This window comes from Rutidosis leptorrhynchoides, chromosome 3 (genome assembly GCF_046630445.1).
Source record: "Rutidosis leptorrhynchoides isolate AG116_Rl617_1_P2 chromosome 3, CSIRO_AGI_Rlap_v1, whole genome shotgun sequence".
NCBI lineage: Eukaryota > Viridiplantae > Streptophyta > Magnoliopsida > Asterales > Asteraceae > Rutidosis > Rutidosis leptorrhynchoides.
In genome coordinates, this window is record NC_092335.1 from 475,926,331 (window position 1) to 475,945,517 (window position 19,187).

The window sequence follows — 19,187 nt, forward strand, 5'->3', positions numbered from 1 at the left end:
CACTTTCATTCTTCAATTTTCTTCATCTAAGTGATCTCTCTCAAGTTCTATCTTCAAGTTCTAAGTGTTCTTCATAAATTCCAAAAGTTCTAGTTTCATAAAATCAAGAATACTTTCAAGTTTGCTAGCTCACTTCCAATCTTGTAAGGTGATCATCCGACCTCAAGAAATCTTTGTTTCTTACAGTAGGTTATCATTCTAATACAAGGTAATAATCATATTCAAACTTTGGTTCAATTTCTATAACTATAACAATCTTATTTCAAGTGATGATCTTACTTGAACTTGTTTTCGTGTCATGATTCTGCTTCAAGAACTTCGAGCCATCCAAGGATCCATTGAAGCTAGATCCATTTTTCTATTTTCCAGTAGGTTTATCCAAGGAACTTAAGGTAGTAATGATGTTCATAACATCATTCGATTCATACATATAAAGCTATCTTATTCGAAGGTTTAAACTTGTAATCACTAGAACATAGTTTAGTTAATTCTAAACTTGTTCGCAAACAAAAGTTAATCCTTCTAACTTGACTTTTAAAATCAACTAAACACATGTTCTATATCTATATGATATGCTAACTTAATGATTTAAAACCTGGAAACACGAAAAACACCGTAAAACTGGATTTACGCCGTCATAGTAACACCGCGGGCTGTTTTGGGTTAGTTAATTAAAAACTATGATAAACTTTGATTTAAAAGTTGTTATTCTGAGAAAATGATTTTTATTATGAACATGAAACTATATCCAAAAATTATGGTTAAACTCAAAGTGGAAGTATGTTTTCTAAAATGGTCATCTAGACGTCGTTCTTTCGACTGAAATGACTACCTTTACAAAAACGACTTGTAACTTATTTTTCCGACTATAAACCTATACTTTTCTGTTTAGATTCATAAAATAGAGTTCAATATGAAACCATAGCAATTTGATTCACTCAAAACGGATTTAAAATGAAGAAGTTATGGGTAAAACAAGATTTGATAATTTTTCTCATTTTAGCTACGTGAAAATTGGTAACAAATCTATTCCAACCATAACTTAATCAACTTGTATTGTATATTATGTAATCTTGAGATACCATAGACACGTATACAATGTTTCGACCTATCATGTCGACACATCTATATATATTTCGGAACAACCATAGACACTCTATATGTGAATGTTGGAGTTAGCTATACAGGGTTGAGGTTGATTCCAAAATATATATAGTTTGAGTTGTGATCAATACTGAGATACGTATACACTGGGTCGTGGATTGATTCAAGATAATATTTATCGATTTATTTCTGTACATCTAACTGTGGACAACTAGTTGTAGGTTACTAACGAGGACAGCTGACTTAATAAACTTAAAACATCAAAATATATTAAAAGTGTTGTAAATATATTTTGAACATACTTTGATATATATGTATATATTGTTATAGGTTCGTGAATCAACCAGTGGCCAAGTCTTACTTCCCGACGAAGTAAAAATCTGTGAAAGTGAGTTATAGTCCCACTTTTAAAATCTAATATTTTTGGGATGAGAATACATGCAGGTTTTATAAATGATTTACAAAATAGACACAAGTACGTGAAACTACATTCTATGGTTGAATTATTGAAATCGAATATGCCCCTTTTTATTAAGTCTGGTAATCTAAGAATTAGGGAACAGACACCCTAATTGACGCGAATCCTAAAGATAGATCTATTGGGCCTAACAAACCCCATCCAAAGTACCGGATGCTTTAGTACTTCGAAATTTATATCATATCCGAAGGGTGTCCCGGAATGATGGGGATATTCTTATATATGCATCTTGTTATTGTCGGTTACCAGGTGTTCACCATATGAATGATTTTTATCTCTATGTATGGGATGTGTATTGAAATATGAAATCTTGTGGTCTATTGTTACGATTTGATATATATAGGTTAAACCTATAACTCACCAACATTTTTGTTGACGTTTAAAGCATGTTTATTCTCAGGTGAATATTAAGAGCTTCCGCTGTTGCATACTAAAATAAGGACAAGATTTGGAGTCCATGTTTGTATGATATTGTGTAAAAACTGCATTCAAGAAACTGATTTCGATGTAACATATTTGTATTGTAAACCATTATGTAATGGTCGTGTGTAAACAGGATATTTTAGATTATCATTATTTGATAATCTACGTAAAGCTTTTTAAACCTTTATTTATGAAATAAAGGTTATGGTTTGTTTTAAAAATGAATGCAGTCTTTGAAAAACGTCTCATATAGAGGTCAAAACCTCGCAACGAAATCAATTAATATGGAACGTTTTTAATCAATAAGAACGGGACATTTCAGTTGGTATCCGAGCGTTGGTCTTAGAGAACCAGAAAATTTGCATTAGTGTGTCTTATCGAGTTTGTTAGGATGCATTAGTGAGTCTGGACTTCGACCGTGTTTTCTTTAAAAATGATTGCTTAACATTTTTGTTGGAAACTATATATTTTTAACATATGAATATTATGTGATATATTAATCTCTTAACGTGTTTGATATTATGTGATAGATGTCTACCTCTAGAACAAGTCCCATTGACTCACCTAATAATAATGAAGGGTCAAATGTAAATTGGAATGATTTGTGGACTGATTCACAAGTTCCCGAAGAGGAACCGGAAGAAGAGTCGGAACCGGAAGAAGAATCGGAACCGGAAGAAGAATCGGAACCGGATGAAGAAATAGAACCGGTGGGGGAAATAATAAAACGGTTAAGTAAAAGAAAATCCTCAACCAACCGACCAAAGTTAATTATGGTCAATGGTGTTTCCGCCAAGGAAGCAAAATATTGGGAGGATTACCAATTCTCCGATGAATCGGATTCCGACGAGAATTCCGATGATGTTATAGAAATTACCCCAACTAAATTTAAAAAGGCTAAAGAAAATAATAAGGGAAAGGGCATAAAAATAGAGAAATCTAATTCCAACCCCGATGAACTTTATATGTATCGTCAACCCCCGAAGTCCTTAAGTTGTAACAATGACCCGGGAACCTCTAAACCACCAGGTTTTTCTAAACCAATGTGGACAACGACGGCTCGTATTAGGGGAACATCATATATCCCTAGAAACTTGGCAAAACGAACCAAAACCGAAGAAGAAGAAACGAGCGAGTCGGAATAAGATAGTTGTATTCGTGTGGTGTAATATATGTAATATAGTGTTCTTATGCTTTATGATATATGTAAAAATTGCTTGTATTAATAAGTATTTTTTTATGAATCTAACTCTTGTCTATTTTACAGTTTAAAAACACAAAATGGATAGACAACCCAATATTTTAAGAGACCTACCCGGAGACATGATTGATGAAATCTTGTCTAGAGTCGGCCAGAATTCTTCGGCACAATTATTTAAGGCGAGATCAGTTTGTAAGACATTCGAAGAACGTTCCAAGAATGTCTTGGTTTATAAGAGACTTTCGTTTGAAAGATGGGGGATATCACATTGGGAAACCCATAAGTTACGATGTGTTTACTTTGACGCATATATTGCGGGGAACCCAAATGCTATTTTACGCAACGGGTTAAGAAATTATTTTGACTCAATATATCCGAATATTGGACTTCGTGATTTAGAAAAAGCGGCTAACATGCAACATAAAGAAGCATGTTATGCTTACGGATTAGTAATGTTCGCTTCTCACCAAAGTGAGAACAAGAACATCGGGCTACAACTATTAAACAAAACGTTTCCACAAGTGACGGAGTCGGTAATTGGGGTAAGAAATGAGGTTTTTAGATTATTACGGGACTGTTGGACATTACGTAACCCTCGTCCCTTTGATGACGTTACAACACGCTGTCTTATCAACGGCCATAACGGTTATGTTGCACAAGACCAAGGATGGGAAGTAGTCCTAGTAAAACCAGAATGCATGACTTGTTTCTGGACGTATGAATTACGTGTATTTATTGCCTTTGCTGAACGACTTGTGTACTAGCTAGAATTTTCTTCACAACTATCTTGTATCAAAGTTATTGTGTGCTATATTTCATGCTTTATGTAAAATAAGCGGTATTGTAAGTTTGTAAAATATTGTATAAAAGTTTGAACGCGAAATATTATTATAATCAGTTTTTCATATAGAATTGTAGTAGTTGAATTGTATATTAGCTACTAAGTATGAACTTAACGGGTAGGTACTACCCGAATTTAAACTTATAAAACGCTAATATGAAGAAAAAGCTTTTATAAATGAGTTCATATTATGCTACGAAATACTATTAACTACTCTTAATATTCTGTATGATTAACTTGTTCCATTTAACTATTTTGAAGGAAATGGCACCGACTACTCGACACACCGTGAATATGAATGAAGAGGAATTCCGTACTTTTCTAGCTTCAAACATAGCCGCAGTACAGGCTGCGCTACATACCAACAATAACCTTGGATCTAGCAGTACAGGAAATCGTGTAGGATGCACCTACAAAGAATTCACTGCCTGCAAACCTTTGGAATTTGATGGAACCGAAGGACCGATCGGATTGAAACGGTGGACCGAGAAGGTTGAATCGGTGTTTGCCATAAGTAAGTGTACTGAAGAGGACAAAGTGAAGTACGCTACGCATACCTTCACAGGTTCTGCGTTAACATGGTGGAATACCTATCTAGAGCAAGTGGGACAAGATGATGCGTACGCACTACCGTGGTCAGCATTCAAGCACTTGATGAACGAGAAGTACCGTCCCAGAACCGAGGTCAATAAGCTCAAGACAGAACTTAGAGGGTTACGAACCCAAGGATTTGATATTACCACGTACGAAAGACGATTCACAGAATTGTGCCTATTGTGTCCGGGAGCATTCGAAGATGAGGAAGAGAAGATCGACGCGTTTGTGAAAGGATTACCGGAAAGAATCCAAGAAGATATAAGTTCACACGAGCCCGCCTCCATACAACAGGCATGTAGAATGGCTCACAAACTAGTGAACCAGATTGAAGAAAGAATTAAAGAACAGACTGCTGAAGAGGCCAATGTGAAACAAGTCAAAAGAAAGTGGGAGGAAAACGGTGATAAGAATCACCAATACAACAACAACAGCAATTACAACAATAATCGCAACAATTATCCCAACAATCGCAACATCAATCGCAACTACAACAAACGGCCCAACAACAACAACAACAACAACAACAACAGCAACTACAACAATCATCCCAACAACAATAATAACCGCAACAACAACAACAATCAGAAGCAGCTATGCCAAAGGTGTGAAAAGAATCACTCGGGGTTCTGCACCAAATTTTGCAACAAGTGTAAAAGAAATGGTCATAGCGCGGCGAAGTGTGAGGTCTACGGACCAGGGGTTAATAGAACGAAAGGAACAAATGGTGTCGGAACGAGTAATGGCGGAGCAAGTAGTGTCGGAGCAAGTTATGCCAATGTAGTTTGTTATAAATGTGGAAAACCAGGCCACATTATTAGAAATTGCCCGAACCAGGAGAACACGAATGGACAAGGCCGTGGAAGAGTTTTCAATATTAATGCGGTAGAGGCACAGGAAGACCCGGAGCTTGTTACGGGTACGTTTCTTATTGACAATAAATCTGCTTACGTTTTATTTGATTCGGGTGCGGATAGAAGCTATATGAGTAGAGATTTTTGTGCTAAATTAAGTTGTCCATTGACGCCTTTGGATAGTAAATTTTTACTCGAATTAGCAAATGGTAAATTAATTTCAGCAGATAATATATGTCGGAATCGAGAAATTAAACTGGTTAGCGAAACATTTAAGATTGATTTGATACCAGTAGAGTTAGGGAGTTTTGATGTGATAATCGGTATGGACTGGTTGAAAGAAGTGAAAGCGGAGATCGTTTGTTACAAAAATGCAATTCGCATTATACGAGAAAAAGGAAAACCCTTAATGGTGTACGGAGAAAAGGGCAACACGAAGCTACATCTTATTAGTAATTTGAAGGCACAAAAACTAATAAGAAAAGGTTGCTATGCTGTTCTAGCACACGTCGAGAAAGTACAAACTGAAGAAAAGAGCATCAATGATGTTCCCATTGCAAAAGAATTTCCCGATGTATTTCCGAAAGAATTACCGGGATTACCCCCACATCGATCCGTTGAATTTCAAATAGATCTTGTACCAGGAGCTGCACCAATAGCTCGTGCTCCTTACAGACTCGCACCCAGCGAGATGAAAGAACTGCAAAGCCAATTACAAGAACTTTTAGAGCGTGGTTTCATTCGACCAAGCACATCACCGTGGGGAGCTCCTGTTTTGTTTGTCAAGAAGAAAGATGGTACATTCAGGTTGTGTATCGACTACCGAGAGTTGAACAAACTTACCATCAAGAACCGCTACCCACTACCGAGAATCGACGACTTATTTGATCAACTACAAGGCTCGTCTGTTTATTCAAAGATTGACTTACGTTCCGGGTATCATCAAATGCGGGTGAAAGAAGATGATATTCCAAAGACTGCTTTCAGAACACGTTACGGTCATTACGAGTTTATGGTCATGCCGTTTGGTTTAACTAATGCACCAGCTGTGTTCATGGACCTTATGAACCGAGTGTGTGGACCATACCTTGACAAGTTTGTCATTGTTTTCATTGATGACATACTTATTTACTCAAAGAATGACCAAGAACACGGTGAACATTTGAGAAAGGTGTTAGAAGTATTGAGGAAGGAAGAATTGTACGCTAAGTTTTCAAAGTGTGCATTTTGGTTGGAAGAAGTTCAATTCCTCGGTCACATAGTGAACAAAGAAGGTATTAAGGTGGATCCGGCAAAGATAGAAACTGTTGAAAAGTGGGAAACCCCGAAAACTCCGAAACACATACGCCAGTTTTTAGGACTAGCTGGTTACTACAGAAGGTTCATCCAAGACTTTTCCAGAATAGTAAAACCCTTGACTGCATTAACGCATAAAGGGAAGAAATTTGAATGGAATGATGAACAAGAGAAAGCGTTTCAGTTATTGAAGAAAAAGCTAACTACGGCACCTATATTGTCATTGCCTGAAGGGAATGATGATTTTGTGATTTATTGTGAAGCATCAAAGCAAGGTCTCGGTTGTGTATTAATGCAACGAACGAAGGTGATTGCTTATGCGTCTAGACAATTGAAGATTCACGAACAAAATTATACGACGCATGATTTGGAATTAGGCGCGGTTGTTTTTGCATTAAAGACTTGGAGGCACTACTTATATGGGGTCAAAAGTATTATATATACCGACCACAAAAGTCTTCAACACATATTTAATCAGAAACAACTGAATATGAGGCAGCGTAGGTGGATTGAATTATTGAATGATTACGACTTTGAGATTCGTTACCACCCGGGGAAGGCAAATGTGGTAGCCGATGCCTTGAGCAGGAAGGACAGAGAACCCATTCGAGTAAAATCTATGAATATAATGATTCATAATAACATTACTACTCAAATAAAGGAGGCGCAACAAGGAGTTTTAAAAGAGGGAAATTTAAAGGATGAAATACCCAAAGGATCGGAGAAGCATCTTAATATTCGGGAAGACGGAACCCGGTATAGGGCTGAAAGGATTTGGGTACCAAAATTTGGAGATATGAGAGAAATGGTACTTAGAGAAGCTCATAAAACCAGATACTCAATACATCCTGGAACGGGGAAGATGTACAAGGATCTCAAGAAACATTTTTGGTGGCCGGGTATGAAAGCCGATGTTGCTAAATACGTAGGAGAATGTTTGACGTGTTCTAAGGTCAAAGCTGAGCATCAGAAACCATCAGGTCTACTTCAACAACCCGAAATCCCGGAATGGAAATGGGAAAACATTACCATGGATTTCATCACTAAATTGCCAAGGACTGCAAGTAGTTTTGATACTATTTGGGTAATAGTTGATCGTCTCACCAAATCAGCACACTTCCTACCAATAAGAGAAGATGACAAGATGGAGAAGTTAGCACGACTGTATTTGAAGGAAGTCGTCTCCAGACATGGAATACCAATCTCTATTATCTCTGATAGGGATGGCAGATTTATTTCAAGATTCTGGCAGACATTACAGCAAGCATTAGGAACTCGTCTAGACATGAGTACTGCCTATCATCCACAAACTGATGGGCAGAGCGAAAGGACGATACAAACGCTTGAAGACATGCTACGAGCATGTGTTATTGATTTCGGAAACAGTTGGGATCGACATCTACCGTTAGCAGAATTTTCCTACAACAACAGCTACCATTCAAGCATTGAGATGGCGCCGTTTGAAGCACTTTATGGTAGAAAGTGCAGGTCTCCGATTTGTTGGAGTGAAGTGGGGGATAGACAGATTACGGGTCCGGAGATTATACAAGAAACTACCGAGAAGATCATCCAAATTCAACAACGGTTGAAAACCGCCCAAAGTCGACAAAAGAGCTACGCTGACATTAAAAGAAAAGATATAGAATTTGAAATTGGAGAGATGGTCATGCTTAAAGTTGCACCTTGGAAAGGCGTTGTTCGATTTGGTAAACGAGGGAAATTAAATCCAAGGTATATTGGACCATTCAAGATTATTGATCGTGTCGGACCAGTAGCTTACCGACTAGAGTTACCTCAACAACTCGCGGCTGTACATAACACTTTCCACGTCTCGAATTTAAAGAAATGTTTTGCTAAAGAAGATCTCACTATTCCGTTAGATGAAATCCAAATCAACGAAAAACTTCAATTCATCGAAGAACCCGTCGAAATAATGGATCGTGAGGTTAAAAGACTTAAGCAAAACAAGATACCAATTGTTAAGGTTCGATGGAATGCTCGTAGAGGACCCGAGTTCACCTGGGAGCGTGAAGATCAGATGAGGAAGAAATACCCGCATCTATTTCCAGAAGATTCGTCAACACCTTCAACAGCTTAAAATTTCGGGACGAAATTTATTTAACGGGTAGGTACTGTAGTGACCCGAACTTTTCCATGTTTATATATATTAATTGAGATTGATATTTACATGATTAAATGTTTCCAACATGTTAAGCAATCAAACTTGTTAAGACTTGATTAATTGAAATATGTTTCATATAGACAATTGACCACCCAAGTTGACCGGTGATTCACGAATGTTAAAACTTGTAAAAACTATATGATGACATATATATGGATATATATATATAGTTAACATGATACTATGATAAGTAAACATATCATTAAGTATATTAACAATGAACTACATATGTAAAAACAAGACTACTAACTTAATGATTTTTTAAACGAGACATATATGTAACGATTATCGTTGTAACGACATTTAATGTATATATATCATATTAAGAGATATTCGTACATCATAATATCATGATAATATAATAATTTAAAATCTCTTTTGATATTATAAACATTGGGTTAACAACATTTAACAAGATCGTTAACCTAAAGGTTTCAAAACAACATTTACATGTAACGACTAACGATGACTTAACGACTCAGTTAAAATGTATATACATGTAGTGTTTTAATATGTATTTATACACTTTTGAAAGACTTCAATACACTTATCAAAATACTTCTACTTAACAAAAATGCTTACAATTACATCCTCGTTCAGTTTCATCAACAATTCTACTCGTATGCACCCGTATTCGTACTCGTACAATACACAGCTTTTAGATGTATGTACTATTGGTATATACACTCCAATGATCAGCTCTTAGCAGCCCATGTGAGTCACCTAACACATGTGGGAACCATCATTTGGCAACTAGCATGAAATATCTCATAAAATTACAAAAATATGAGTAATCATTCATGACTTATTTACATGAAAACAAAATTACATATCCTTTATATCTAATCCATACACCAACGACCAAAAACACCTACAAACACTTTCATTCTTCAATTTTCTTCATCTAAGTGATCTCTCTCAAGTTCTATCTTCAAGTTCTAAGTGTTCTTCATAAATTCCAAAAGTTCTAGTTTCATAAAATCAAGAATACTTTCAAGTTTGCTAGCTCACTTCCAATCTTGTAAGGTGATCATCCAACCTCAAGAAATCTTTGTTTCTTACAGTAGGTTATCATTCTAATACAAGGTAATAATCATATTCAAACTTTGGTTCAATTTCTATAACTATAACAATCTTATTTCAAGTGATGATCTTACTTGAACTTGTTTTCGTGTCATGATTCTGCTTCAAGAACTTCGAGCCATCCAAGGATCCATTGAAGCTAGATCCATTTTTCTATTTTCCAGTAGGTTTATCCAAGGAACTTAAGGTAGTAATGATGTTCATAACATCATTCGATTCATACATATAAAGCTATCTTATTCGAAGGTTTAAACTTGTAATCACTAGAACATAGTTTAGTTAATTCTAAACTTGTTCGCAAACAAAAGTTAATCCTTCTAACTTGACTTTTAAAATCAACTAAACACATGTTCTATATCTATATGATATGCTAACTTAATGATTTAAAACCTGGAAACACGAAAAACACCGTAAAACTGGATTTACGCCGTCATAGTAACACCGCGGGCTGTTTTGGGTTAGTTAATTAAAAACTATGATAAACTTTGATTTAAAAGTTGTTATTCTGAGAAAATGATTTTTATTATGAACATGAAACTATATCCAAAAATTATGGTTAAACTCAAAGTGGAAGTATGTTTTCTAAAATGGTCATCTAGACGTCGTTCTTTCGACTGAAATGACTACCTTTACAAAAACGACTTGTAACTTATTTTTCCGACTATAAACCTATACTTTTCTGTTTAGATTCATAAAATAGAGTTCAATATGAAACCATAGCAATTTGATTCACTCAAAACGGATTTAAAATGAAGAAGTTATGGGTAAAACAAGATTTGATAATTTTTCTCATTTTAGCTACGTGAAAATTGGTAACAAATCTATTCCAACCATAACTTAATCAACTTGTATTGTATATTATGTAATCTTGAGATACCATAGACACGTATACAATGTTTCGACCTATCATGTCGACACATCTATATATATTTCGGAACAACCATAGACACTCTATATGTGAATGTTGGAGTTAGCTATACAGGGTTGAGGTTGATTCCAAAATATATATAGTTTGAGTTGTGATCAATACTGAGATACGTATACACTGGGTCGTGGATTGATTCAAGATAATATTTATCGATTTATTTCTGTACATCTAACTGTGGACAACTAGTTGTAGGTTACTAACGAGGACAGCTGACTTAATAAACTTAAAACATCAAAATATATTAAAAGTGTTGTAAATATATTTTGAACATACTTTGATATATATGTATATATTGTTATAGGTTCGTGAATCAACCAGTGGCCAAGTCTTACTTCCCGACGAAGTAAAAATCTGTGAAAGTGAGTTATAGTCCCACTTTTAAAATCTAATATTTTTGGGATGAGAATACATGCAGGTTTTATAAATGATTTACAAAATAGACACAAGTACGTGAAACTACATTCTATGGTTGAATTATTGAAATCGAATATGCCCCTTTTTATTAAGTCTGGTAATCTAAGAATTAGGGAACAGACACCCTAATTGACGCGAATCCTAAAGATAGATCTATTGGGCCTAACAAACCCCATCCAAAGTACCGGATGCTTTAGTACTTCGAAATTTATATCATATCCGAAGGGTGTCCCGGAATGATGGGGATATTCTTATATATGCATCTTGTTATTGTCGGTTACCAGGTGTTCACCATATGAATGATTTTTATCTCTATGTATGGGATGTGTATTGAAATATGAAATCTTGTGGTCTATTGTTACGATTTGATATATATAGGTTAAACCTATAACTCACCAACATTTTTGTTGACGTTTAAAGCATGTTTATTCTCAGGTGAATATTAAGAGCTTCCGCTGTTGCATACTAAAATAAGGACAAGATTTGGAGTCCATGTTTGTATGATATTGTGTAAAAACTGCATTCAAGAAACTGATTTCGATGTAACATATTTGTATTGTAAACCATTATGTAATGGTCGTGTGTAAACAGGATATTTTAGATTATCATTATTTGATAATCTACGTAAAGCTTTTTAAACCTTTATTTATGAAATAAAGGTTATGGTTTGTTTTAAAAATGAATGCAGTCTTTGAAAAACGTCTCATATAGAGGTCAAAACCTCGCAACGAAATCAATTAATATGGAACGTTTTTAATCAATAAGAACGGGACATTTCAGCTATGCTATCTTAGCACATGTTAATAAAGTTGAAAAGAAAGAAAAAGAGAAGTGCATCAATGACGTGCCTGTGGCAAGAGATTTTCCTGAAGTATTTCCTGAAGAGTTGCCAGGATTACCTCCATTTAGATCTGTAGAATTTCAAATAGATCTTGTACCAGGAGCTGCACCGGTTGCCCGTGCTCCATATAGACTTGCACCGTCCGAGTTAAAAGAACTTCAGAGTCAGTTAAAAGAATTACTGGATCGTGGATTCATACGACCAAGTACTTCACCGTGGGGAGCTCCAATTTTATTCGTCAAGAAGAAAGACGGATCTTTCCGAATGTGTATAGATTATCGTGAATTAAATAAGTTAACTATCAAGAATCGGTATCCACTACCGAGAATTGACGACTTATTTGATCAACTCCAAGGATCATGTGTGTACTCGAAAATTGACCTAAGATCGGGCTATCATCAATTACGTGTCAAAGAAGAAGATATACCGAAAACTGCTTTTCGGACACGCTACGGTCATTACGAATTTTTGGTTATGCCGTTTGGATTGACGAATGCGCCAGCTGTATTCATGGACCTCATGAATCGAGTTTGTAGTCCATATTTAGATAAGTTTGTTATCGTTTTCATTGATGATATTTTTATCTATTCCAAGAGTGAGCAAGAGCATGAGCAGCATGTAAGGTTGATATTAGAGTTGTTAAGAAAAGAACAGCTATATGCTAAATTTTCTAAATGTGCTTTCTGGTTGAAAGAAGTGCAATTTCTTGGCCACGTTGTTAGTAGCAAAGGAATTCAGGTTGATCCAGCAAAAATTGAAGCCATTGAAAAATGGGAGACTCCTAAGACACCAACGCAGATACGCCAATTTTTGGGTTTAGCCGGTTATTATAGAAGGTTTATTCAAGATTTTTCCCGAATAGCTAAGCCGTTGACAGCATTAACGCAAAAAGGGAAGAAATACGAATGGACCTCGGAGCAGGAGAACGCATTTCAATTACTGAAGAAGAAGTTAACTACGGCGCCTATTTTATCATTACCTGAAGGGAACGATGATTTTGAAATATATTGTGACGCTTCGCGACAAGGTTTTGATTGTGTTCTTATGCAACGAAAGAAAGTTATTGCATACGCATCTCGACAATTGAAGATTCACGAGCGAAATTATACGACGCATGATCTAGAACTGGGAGCAGTCGTGTTTGCGTTAAAGATATGGAGACACTACTTATATGGGGTTAGATGCACTGTGTTTACTGATCATAAAAGTCTTCAACATATTTTCGATCAGAAACAGCTGAACATGAGGCAACGTAGGTGGGTCGAGCTGATAAACGACTACGATTGTGAGATTCGCTATCATCCCGGGAAAGCGAATGTAGTGGCTGATGCATTAAGCAGAAAGGAACGAGAACCAATTCGAGTACGAGCGATGAACATAAAAATTCGCATGAATCTCAACTCACAAATCAAAGAAGTTCAACGAGAAGCACTTACTAAAGAAAATATAGGAAATTAAATAATGAAGAAGTATGAGAAGCAACTCGTTATGCGGGAAGATGGAATTCGATATTTTGCAAATCGTATTTGGGTACCGAAGTTGGGTGGATTAAGGAAGTTGATATTGAACGAGGCACATAAGACAAGATATTCGATACATCCTGGAGTTGGAAAGATGTACCAAGATCTTAAGACGCATTATTGGTGGCCTAATTTGAAGACAGACGTTGCAACATATGTTGGGGAATGTTTAACTTGTTCCAAAGTCAAAGCAGAACACCAGAAGCCGTCAGGGTTACTTCAACAACCAGAAATTCCAGAATGGAAATGGGACGGTATTACCATGGATTTCATCACGAAGTTACCAAAGACTGCCTGGGGATACGACACCATTTGGGTGATTGTTGATCGTCTCACCAAGTCTGCACATTTCTTGCCTATGAAGGAAACGGATAGAATGGAGAAACTATTACGATTGTATATAAAGGAAATTGTTTCAAGGCATGGAATACCTATTTCCATTATATCTGATCGTGATAGTAGATTTACCTCAAAGTTCTGGCAATCACTACAGGAGGCCCTAGGAACTCGTTTGGATATGAGCACCGCATATCATCTGCAAACCGACGGACAGAGTGAAAGAACAATTCAGACTCTTGAAGACATGCTCAGGGCATGTGTGATCGATTTTGGAAACGGATGGGATAAATATTTACCATTAGCAGAATTCTCGTATAATAATAGTTATCATGCGAGCATTAAAGCTGCGCCATTCGAAGCATTGTACGGAAGGAAGTGTAGATCTCCTATCTGTTGGAATGAAGTAGGAGATCGACAATTAACTGGTCCCGAGATCATACATGAAACTACTGAAAAGATAGTACAAATCAAGGAGAGATTGAAAACAGCCCGTAGTCGCCAAAAGAGCTACGCCGATGTCCGAAGGAAACCATTAGAGTTTCAGATCGGTGACATGGTTATGCTAAAGGTGTCACCTTGGAAAGGTGTGATACGTTTTGGAAAAAGGGGTAAACTGAACCCAAGATATGTAGGCCCGTTCAAGATCATCGAACGCATTGGACCGGTAGCTTATCGACTCGAGTTACCGCAACAACTCGCCGGAGTACATAATACCTTTCACGTCTCGAACCTTAAGAAGTGTCTTGCAAAGGAAGACCTCACCATTCCTCTTGAAGAAATCCATGTCGACGAGAAACTACAATTCGTCGAAGAACCAATCGAAATCATGGACCGTGAAGTTAAACAGCTCAAGCAGAGCAACATACCGATCGTTAAGGTTCGTTGGAATGCTCGAAGAGGTCCCGAGTTTACGTGGGAACGGGAGGATAAGATGAAACAAAAGTATCCACACTTGTTTCTCGATGACGCAAAATAGGTACAATTTTAAAATTTCGGGACGAAATTTATTTAACAGGGAGGTAATGTAACGACCCGCACTTTTTCGATCGTTCTATACTTATAAGATTAATATTTACATAAATTAAACCTTACCAACATGATAAGCAATCCAAATTATCGAGACTTATGTTTTTCGAAAAGAGTTTTACACAACGTTTGACCGTCTAGTTTGACCGATGATATCACGAACTATACAATATATGATAATTATACGTTTATGTATATATATGTATATATACATATTTAACATGACCTAAGAATGTTTTAATATCTCATTTTGTATTAATAACAATAAGTTATAAGTATATTTTGAAACTACTAACTTAAGTTTTCAAAACGATAACCATACGTAACGTTATTTGACTTAAATACTTATGACCTATAATGTTTATACATATATCGTATAAGTAATGTATTTAATCACTTTTAAAGACTTAAATACATAAAACAATATAAGTATATTTACAAAAGATAGCTATATTTGAATCCTCGTTCCGTTTTCTCAAAGATTTCTATACGTATACCTAGGGTATATGTACCCGTATCATACGCAGCTTCTAGATGTATTTACTATTGGTATATACCAATAAAAATCTGCTCCTTAGCAGCCTTAAATGATTAAGAAACATGTGGAACCAACCATTTGTCAAGTAGCATGAATTATTTAGCAAGAAAACAAAGTTAGGTATCTTTTTTTTCCTTTATAACCTAAAAACGTTTTTATGCATGCACACCATTTCTTCACCCCATTTTCTCATACTTACACTTCCATTTCTCTCTCAAAATACTCTTAACTTCATACTTGATCATCTCCAAGAATTTTCCCCATCATTTAGCTTCAAAAACAACACTTAAACCTCATAAGAAAACCTTACAAAAACACTTCAAGAAATCCTTCCAAGAACACCAACTTACTTCCAATCTTTCATCCACTTCCATCACCCTTTTGGTTCTAGGTTCTTACTCCTATTTTACAACAACCTTATCCAAGGAACTTGAGGTAGAATCTATGTTCATAACCTTATTCGATTCATATATATATAGCTATCTTATTTTGTGGTTTAAAATTTTAACAACAAGAACATAGTTTGAAAGTTTTCAAACTTGTTTGCAAACTAAATAGATCCTTCTAACTTAACTTTTAAAATACTTCAAGACCTGTAATATAACTTAATTACATGCTAATTTAACAAGGTATAACTTGGTTTTTCAAAGAACACCTTAAAAACTGTTTTTACGACGTCGGAGTGCAACCGGGGACTGTTTTGGGTTGGATAATTAAAAACCATCTTAAACTTTGAATTGGAAGTTTATCTTCTGGAAAAATGATTTTTAATATGAATATGATAACACATAAAAATTTCATGATTTAATTCAAAGTATAAGTATTTTTAGAAAAATAATCATTTAAGGTTGTTTACATAAAGGAAAATGTTTAACTTCATAAGTTTCACTAAAGTTTCACCTATGCCGTGTGATTTTGAATACAAACCAAGGTATTTTCAGTTCATAGTCTTAAAGAGGAACTCGATCCAAGGAGATGGCAAGTTGAATCAACGAAAACGGATTTGTAACGAAGAAACTATGACCGAAACAAAATTGGTTATCCAAGACTTGTTTAACTTCGGGATTAATTGGGAAAAATTAAATAAAATCACATCTTTCTAAGATAACATGATATTTTATATATATGTACTTATAATTCAATTTTATATGGTTCAGGATCACCCATAAACAATACGAGAAGATTAATCATAAGATCCCATGTTTGTACGCAACACGTCATTTGACAACACCGGTACTTTATGTACGCAACACGTCATTTGACAACACCGGTACCGTGGGTCAAGATTAATCTCGACCAATACATATACGATGGGGTTTTATTTATTTCATTGGGGGTTTTATTTATTTCATTGCGGGTATATTAAACATCTACAAATGAACCATTAAAATTGAATTACTAACAACGAAATGCTAACTACGGACTAAGGAATTATTCAAAGTATTAAAAGTATAACAAGTATATATATTAGACGTTTGTTTAAAAAGAAAAGGTATTGATATATTATATATGGATAGGTTCGTGATATCAACCGGAAGACCAAGTCAAAAATATATATATCTTCAAGACGAACGTGAGTATATAGTCCCACTTTTAAACTCTAAATATTTCGGGATGAGAATACATGTATTTTATGTTTTACGTTATGGACACAAGTAACTGAAAAATATATTCTACGTTGAGTTGTACCACTGGCATACTTCCCTGTAGCTTGGTAACTGTTATTTACAGCGGTATTGTAAACGCGAATCCTGTTGATAGATCTATCGGGCCTGACAACCCCAACCGGACTGGACGACCAGTATTCAACGGTTGCACAGTACTTCGTTTCATGACTACACTTGGTACGGTGTAGTAAGATTTCATAATAAAGGGAATATGCGACGTGATTAAATGTTAAGTATGGTTACCAAGTGCTCAACCACTTAGAATATTTTTATTAAACTGTTTATATACGAAATCTTGTGGTCTATATATATATATTGCTGCCGGCACTAAACCTATATCTCACCAACTTTATGTTGACCTTTTAAAACATGTCTATTCTCAGGAGATTACTAAAGCTTCCGCTGCATAATGTTGAATTTGAGCAGGATCTTGCGTACGCATATTTGTGTCAAAAATAAAACTGCATACCCGAGGATCTGTGTTGTAAAATATGCTAGAAACCATGTTGTTATCATTATATGTAAAGTTTGTAAGTCGAAGATTACCGCTAAACGATAATCATTTTTATGTTGTCCAAAGCTTGTAACAAAAATAAGAATCATGGTTTGTAATGTATAATATATGCAGTTTTTCTTTTAAAAATGTCGCATATAGAGGTCAATACCTCGCAATGAAATCATACGTTATTTAACACGTTCTTATGGTTAAGGACGGGTTATGACACTAGACTACATTCACCCACTCGTTCCAACCGCAAATCATCCCGGAGTAATGGAAGAAATCAACAAACTTCGCGCACGAGTTGTAGCTTTGGAGAATATGGTACAAAACTTACAAGCACCAGCATCACCACCGACACCAACTGTACCACCAGCATCAACAGTACCTGTACTACCAACAACATTCGCATCACACGCCTCAACATCACAAACTATACCTCAAGTATAATCTTCGTTCTATCTATCGTTCTATATCAATTATCTTCGTTCTACGTATCTTTCTAATCGTTTATATTCGTGCTACGTATTATTCTACATCGTTTACCTTTGTTCTAAATAACGATTATATAATCTTTAATGTTTTAGAGATTATGTATTCTAGTTATAATCGCAAATCAGATGAGTTAGTATTATATTAACTCATTAAATCCATGTTTACATCTGAAGAAAATATATATGTAAGTATATATTTTCATAAAGATTGTAATTAAAAACTCGTTCGTACAAACTAATTAATTGTGGAAATATTTTAACGGGTAGGTAATACCCGAGGAATATTTAGATTTCACAGTTATATATATTAAACTGTACATTCTTCAATTCTGATTCAACAATTGTTTACTATCCTACTTATCATCACTGATATACGTATCCATTCATTTAAAGCATAACCACTTTCATCCCAATTCAATCACATATTCGGATTTTGACCGATCAGAATCCAAGTCAAGATTTAACAAGTGGCATAATGAAGAAATAATGGACACAATAAAAATTGTTAGAAAACAAACTAATACTGTATGAGAATTTTGTTAAGAATCCACGCTAACAATATCCTAGCTAACTATTCCTATATCCTTTATGACTATTTCTTATAATTTACTAGTCTGGGTTAATCCCGGGACAATATAATATAATCTTCGAATTAAATAAGTCGAATAAATCTTAAGACACATGTACACAATACGTCGAGATTACTTCAAAGACAATAGTTGTACAATGGGTCGTAGATATTACATATACAATACGTCGAATAGACACATGTACACAATACGTCCAGATTACTTCAAAGACAACAGTTGTACAATGGGTCGAGATTGAGCCTTAGATAATACAATACGCCTTAATTAATTCGAAG